At 34.1% G+C, this 6,992-nt stretch overlaps 1 pseudogene; it reads right to left on the bottom strand.

Moving 5' to 3' along the window:
* Nucleotides 1-3,388: 3,388 nt before the first annotated feature.
* On the bottom strand, nt 3,389-5,792 carry LOC113330338 (annotated as a pseudogene).
* Between the last annotated feature and the right edge of the window lie 1,200 nt (nt 5,793-6,992).

The raw sequence follows: 6,992 nt of genomic DNA, 5'->3' as shown, positions 1-6,992 counted from the left end.
TTTGAAATCTGTAGCTGATGCACTCATAGTCGCACCAAACTTTTTAGGAGCCCTAGAAAAAAACCAAAAATGAAGACCCTACAGAAAAAAAAAATCTGACTGTTTAAAATAAAAAGATAACATAAATAGAATACAACGAAATTTGCAAATACAAGCGACTACATAAAAGTAATTGATATACTAAAAATCAATGTTTCTAGCCTCTTCGATACAAATTAATCTATTATGGCATTGTAATCAATATTGTTCACCATATTGACTTTGATAGACAACATTGCTAAGTCGTTCAATTTTTCCTGTGACATTGTCGACCGAAGGAAAGACTTGATCAGCTTCAACTTTGAAAAATTTCTTCCTGCGAAGGCAACTTTAGCTGGAATTGTCAATAAAATCATGTATACGATTTCTCCATTATTTGGGTAGCAACCTTCCATATCTTTCAACAAATTCAACATTTCAATTGCATTTTCATTTTCTTCCATGTGGGAACCCATTTCTTTCTTTTAAATTATTTAAAGCTTGATATAAGATGCCTTTGAAGTGCTACCATCAAGAAAATGTAACTTCTTTACGTGAAACAAAAACCTAAAAACTTTGTTGGACTTTTGGAATTGTTCGAAGCTACTAGTGAATGAGGATCTAGCTTGATCTACCATATAATTAAAGTAGTTAACTTCAAAAGATTATTACCTGATAATGATGATTCTTCTTCGTCACAGGATCGTCAAAATGTTTCTTTCCTTCGAATGATTCATGTAATTGAAAGTAGGTTATATATCAATTGTTGTTGCCAACTCGGTAGCTTCATCCAATAACTTTTCAAATCCAGTCTCCTTGCACTTTCTAACAAAAAATAAAGAAGATCTTTTACTCGATCATGGTAATACTAAGATGGATAACATTTTCTTTATAACAATTTATTGACGTAGTTAACTGCAAGCAGAAAATGATGCCAAGGAACTATCTCAAATATAAATTCAAAATTATTTATCTCGTGTATAAAGTAAAAGATTGGATAGTAATTGGGCCAACGATAAGATGTTTCATTGGGTCAAAGTAGTTAAAATTTGGGTCGACTGATAAGAAATTCTAGGATTTTTTTAGAAATTAAAAAACGTTGTAGAAGTTGTTTTTTTTCTCCAACGGGTAGGCCTTCACCATTTAGTTAAACTGGACATGGATGACAGAAAATCCACAAATTTTATCCATTGCTCATCCCTACTAAAACGTACAATTTAAAAGGGACTACAGACCATCTTGATTCATGAAAGCTATGAAATAGTTTTACTTGTATGTAATGGCAGTGCAATAACCTGAGGTCCCAAACCCTAAATAATATGATCTGGCTTCACAACAATTATTCAAGAATATACCAAAAGTTTGAAGCCTTTCAAGCTGTCTAATATTAGTAAAATTATGCGGTGTTTGGGTGCATTCTCCTTGGTAACTTTTATAGGTAACTTTATAGCTCACTTTACAAGCTTTTTATGAGAACAAAATCTATCTGATCGATTTTTAACTTTTAAAAGGTGAGGATCATATAGTTTTATTCGTTTATTGTTGGGTCCCTTGTTTCGCTTTAACCAATCCCCAGGTCACATCTTTGATCGAATCTAGAATGTAGTCATGGTTGAATATGACCAAAACCATCTAATTACATGCCACTTTTAACAACTTAGTTTGCAAAGATATGCCGTATGTAATAACGAGCACTGATGTCCCGCATCGTTTTACGGGTAGTTATCTTGCTCAAAAGGCTTCTTTGTCGTTAGATCATGCTAAAATCCAGATCTAATAGCCTTGAATCCTTTAGAAAAAAATGGTGGGTCCTTTTTCTAAATATGAATCCAACCGTTGATTTAATGATCTAACGGTAAAGAAGCCCGCTTGAACGGGATAGCTATCCGCAAAACGGTGCGGGATAGCATTTGTCTTTACTCTATAATAATTATAGCGCTAAGACAGTAACTACCATTATATTATATTATATCGAAAATGATTGAATTCTCAAATCTAGTCCAAAATAACTGGTGAATCCATGGCCAGTAACAATTGCGCATATATATGAACCTAAGACCTCGCACAGTTGTTACGCACAGTTGTTAAACTACTGGATCTCTGGATTGGTTTCCTGCAAAGGTTAGGCATCCCCATTATTAATCATGGGAATGAAAGCTCATTTTGAGTTATATTTCGAGTACTATTGTTACATTCCTTCAAACAACTTTATTGCATATTTATTAGTAAAAGTTAAAGATAATTGCATGGTCGGGAAGATGAGGAGCAATGGATCAATGTCATTTCGAGATGTTATGGGCTCCATCAGTCTTTGTTCCTTTCATTTGTTTCAACTTTAAAGTATAAATGAATAACTCAACGTCTCAACATATATGGAATGTTTCATTTTCAATTGATGCTCTTTGTTACTTCATCCATGGATGCATTGCTATTGTTACTGGACCCAAATATACAGAGATATGAAAAGACTTCGCATCCACAAAATACAGTAAAATTTGAGCTGCATGTACATAAAAGACTAGGGTTTGGCAAGTTATCAGATATGCTAACATGTCATAACTGCTCTGCCAAAGTTGCATAACCGCATGGCTTTTTCAAGGATGGACATGCAGCTAACAACTCGAGTGGGTGTTTAGGAAATCGCTTCCTCAAGTAGAGGGAAGGGTCAGTTTTCCAATAACTCAATGTTAACAAAGTACCTGAAACGGGTAAGTTTTCCGTTCCAGTTCCATTTTTGTGGATAAAATGTAGAAGCTTTAATAAAGCAACAGCCATGAAGCTGGGTGGTGACCGTGACCCCTTCGCGTATCTATAGGTCGCAGTCTCACGTACAGGTCAAGAATGCCAAACCCCTAGGCCTTAACTTTAACCAGTTAATCATGTCAGATTGAGATAGAGTTAAATCAGTTAGGTAAGGGTTAATCCAATCCCAGGATAAGGCCAGTTTTGCCAGGTTTGTTTGATTCTATATGCTAAGTGTGTTTCTTTCTAGGAGTTATTAGGACTTCACTATCATCAATTTCAGCAACATGTTTTTGTTTGTGTATGAAGGTGTGGCTTTCACTGCATAACTTGAAGCTCTCGACACTAACAAAGACGCTATAACTAAGGCATAGTCATTAGAATTGCAACACACTTGCCAGTTTGATACCATATGAAGCTGGACTCTGTGCAGTCTGGTTCATGAGAACAGCTAGTGAATATGTACGGAAGCATGAACATGGAAAACTTTGCAATATAGTGCACACCAAAAACATTACAACGTGCAACATTTCTTGTATGTTGCTGACGACAAATTAATTACATTATTCCTGTTTCAAAATAAACGAAAAGATGGACATAATCTATCATTATCAGGATTTCAGTAAACAAAAATCTGAATAAAAACTTCCATCAAGAATTTCAAGTAGTGGTAATACGTTTACAACTACAAGATAGTTTTCAACATAATGATACAGTTATGAGAAGGAAGCCATTGATTTCTAAGTACAAAACTTATCTAAGATCTAATAATTAGAGATAAAATAAATTCCTAATACAGATCGATTGAGGGAGGACCCTCTTATATATATTCATAATCCATTGGGGTTATTATTAATCCATCCATCAACTTAGTCTGCAAGTTTCATCTTGAATCGTTCCTAGCATTTGATAAACAGCGGTAGCAATTTCATCTACTGATGTCAGTTGACAATCTTCTTCAACCTGAAAATATCAATATAAACAACACAAATTACTAAGTAAACAGTAATTTAGAGTCAAAATTTGTCATCTTAATTTTTGGACTTAAAAAATGCACTTTACAAAATACTACGCTAATTTACCCCTATAATTTGGAAGTAAATTTGTGGCCTAATGACTTTTATTTTCATCTGAAGCCTAACTGACAACACTGTATCAAGTGAACAAGTGATAATGCATATTTAGGATACTTGACGAATACAACAAGTACTATCTATGGTGTAGAGTACGGAACCAAATTTGCACATCATAAATTATGTAACAGTAAAGCAATAAACGAGAACTGTGTTAACTAACCTTGACACTAAGAGAGTAGAGAACCAATTGATCAACAGTTGTAGTAACATTGAGATGAAGGATACTAAGTCTTAAGGTTTGAAACCCTGATGCCATTTTCAACAACTGTTTAGGTCTTCTCTTTGTAAGTATTTTAAGATTGGCATGACTTTCTACCATTGTTACTTCAATATCCGCAATGGGACCGAATCGAGGATGATTCTCAGATAATGAATCACTACTGTTACTTGCTGCCATTCCTGCCGAGTTGATATTGCTGGATTGAATTGAGGATGAATGGGAAGAGTACTGCGGGTATGTAAAGAAGTCGGCAAAGGGGATGGTGACACCAGCATTACTCTTGTTGTTGGCGTCTTCGAGGGATGGGGATGCAGATGAAGATGACGATTTCTTGAATGCTTGTTTTTGAGATTCTAGTGATTGAAGAAGTTGCTCTAATTCCTTCACAAAATTTATTGCACCCCCTATTATTGATGCTTGATCACCCTGGAAACAAAATATTGAAAAAAAGATGGTGAGAAAACGGAAAAAAAAAATTGTGTTTTATTAAGATTGAGAAAAAATCCTGAGAAATAAGTGGTAGACAACTTAATTTTAAAAATCAAGAACTGGTGATAAAATGACGTTTAACCCATTTTTCACGTGCATTAATCTTTAGTGTTTTTCAGCCACTGCTTAAAATAACTAAATTCTTAACCAGAAGAAATAATGACTTTTTAATGACCCCATAATCATTAAGAAATAATGACTTTTTAATCAAGAAAAAACCTTAGACACCATGAGGAACAAAAAAGTACTCCTCACATTCTCCAATTGCCTTCACCTCAAATTCTCAAATGTAAATAATTTTTTCAATGGATTCAAATTAAAGTAAAATTCAAGGATGACAAACTGATTTATGTATAACCAAACAGTACTTTTACTAATTCATTTACAACTTTTACTTCGAAATGAAAATTGATAATAAAAAAATAAGAGAGTTTGGAGAGAAAAAAGATTACCCTTTGAACATAAGGAGGCATTAAAGATCTAAGAACAGCCAGATATTCATTCATTTGTCGACGCCTATTACGTTCAACAGCAATGTGTGTCATTCTTTGATTCTCAACTTCTTCCTTGTTTTTATTACTCTTTGCTCTTCTTCTCTTCCTACGGCCAGATGCTGATGAATCAGTAGTAGCAGCAGCAGCAGCAGTAGAAATACTAACTGGATCTTCACTAATTTGTTGTGAAGAAAACCCTAAAAAACTACCATCTCCATTCACAATCTCTGATGATGAATTTGTTTCTTGTAATTCCTTGACATTTCTCACCAAACTACTTGATGATGAGATATCCCAATTAGTATCTGCTGCTTCTTGTTTATTATGATGATGATTAATGATTTCACCACCACCACCACCACCACTACCACTGACGATATCTTCTTGTTTACTATCTTCTTCAACACCATAATCATAACTAAGAAAATTACTATTTCCTCCTCCTCCTAACAAATTATATATAAATCTTTAAACCCATACCCAAAAAGTTCTTGTGGAAACACTTCTAACGCCATCTTTTCTATCTCCGATGATGATGATGTAGAGAAGAATAAATTAAAGTTTACTTGAAAAGGGAATTATAAGTGAAGAATGATGATGATGATCGAAAAGTTAAAGAGTTTTTTTTTTTTGGTGTATAAGAACCAGCTGAAACCACACTCACCTTTTAAGGTTTTTATAGAGAAGAGGACAGAAAAAAAGGAGAGTCTTTTTTTTCTTTCTTTCTCAAAAACATTATCTACAGAGTTTGCACGTGAGATTGCTGAGCGAGTGAACACTCAAATGCTTAACAGTCTATCAACAACCCAAAAGACATGTTATATCAGTCAAAGGGTTATTACCACGTGTCACTGTAATTAAGAACTAAATGGATTTGTTTGATTAAGGGGAAAACTCAATGTTGTTTAGTGTAAGCATATTTTGAGTAGTGTAATACTGAAAATACGATTTCATTTGATAATAGTGACGGTCGGGGGTGGGGTAAGACCCAAATTCTGAGATTTGGAAAGCAGGGCTGACCAAAGCAGAGATTCTGGTAAAGACAAAGGGGAAATTAGGCTCAGGCCCAACCCATGGATAACTCCTAATATGAGGCCCTTAATTAAAAAAAATTTAAATCTAGGTCCCGAGTTTTTAAAAGACCTTGCTACCCTTATGTATATTGTCAAGCCCATAATTAAATAAAATTTAAATTTAGGCCCAAAATTATTAAATCTAGGCCCGAAATTATTAAAATACAGTGCGAATGTGTAAACAGAAGTTACACATGCATATGACATGTGTAACCAGAAGTTACACATCCTTATGATATGTGTAATGCAAAGTTACACTTGTATATATATGCAAAAAACTAGACATCAAAAAAAACACAAAAAAAAATACAATTATTACTTTAATATTCATTTACAATAATTTCTTAGCATGTGTAACAAGAAGTTACACACGCATCTGTTTAGTGTAATTGAGAGTTACATATGTGTCTATCTAGTGTAACTGAGAGTTACACATGCATCTGACTTGTGTATTCAGCGTCAACTCCAGTTCCAGCGAGACCATTACCACGTTTAAGCAATTAGCTTTTGTGAAGTTATCTAAAACCTGAAATATAACAACAAGCAATCAGTATTTATACGATTAAAATGAACAGTAGATAAAACAATGTATATTTCAGTTTCACAAGCATCTGACTAGTGTAGCTAGCGGTTACACATGCATCTGAATTTTCTAACTGGGAGTTACACATGCATATAACATGTGTAACTAGGAGATACACATTCATCTGGCTAGTGTAGCTAGCAGTTACACATGCATATGACTAGTGTAACTAGGAGTTACACATGCACATTGGTATGTGTACCCAAAATCAGTATGTGTAAGTAAAAGTTACACATC

The sequence above is a fragment of the Papaver somniferum genome, unplaced genomic scaffold (assembly GCF_003573695.1).
Source record: "Papaver somniferum cultivar HN1 unplaced genomic scaffold, ASM357369v1 unplaced-scaffold_118, whole genome shotgun sequence".
Lineage (NCBI taxonomy): Eukaryota > Viridiplantae > Streptophyta > Magnoliopsida > Ranunculales > Papaveraceae > Papaver > Papaver somniferum.
Note: the sequence above shows the minus strand (reverse complement) of the source record. Positions and strands in the feature narration are given on the sequence as shown.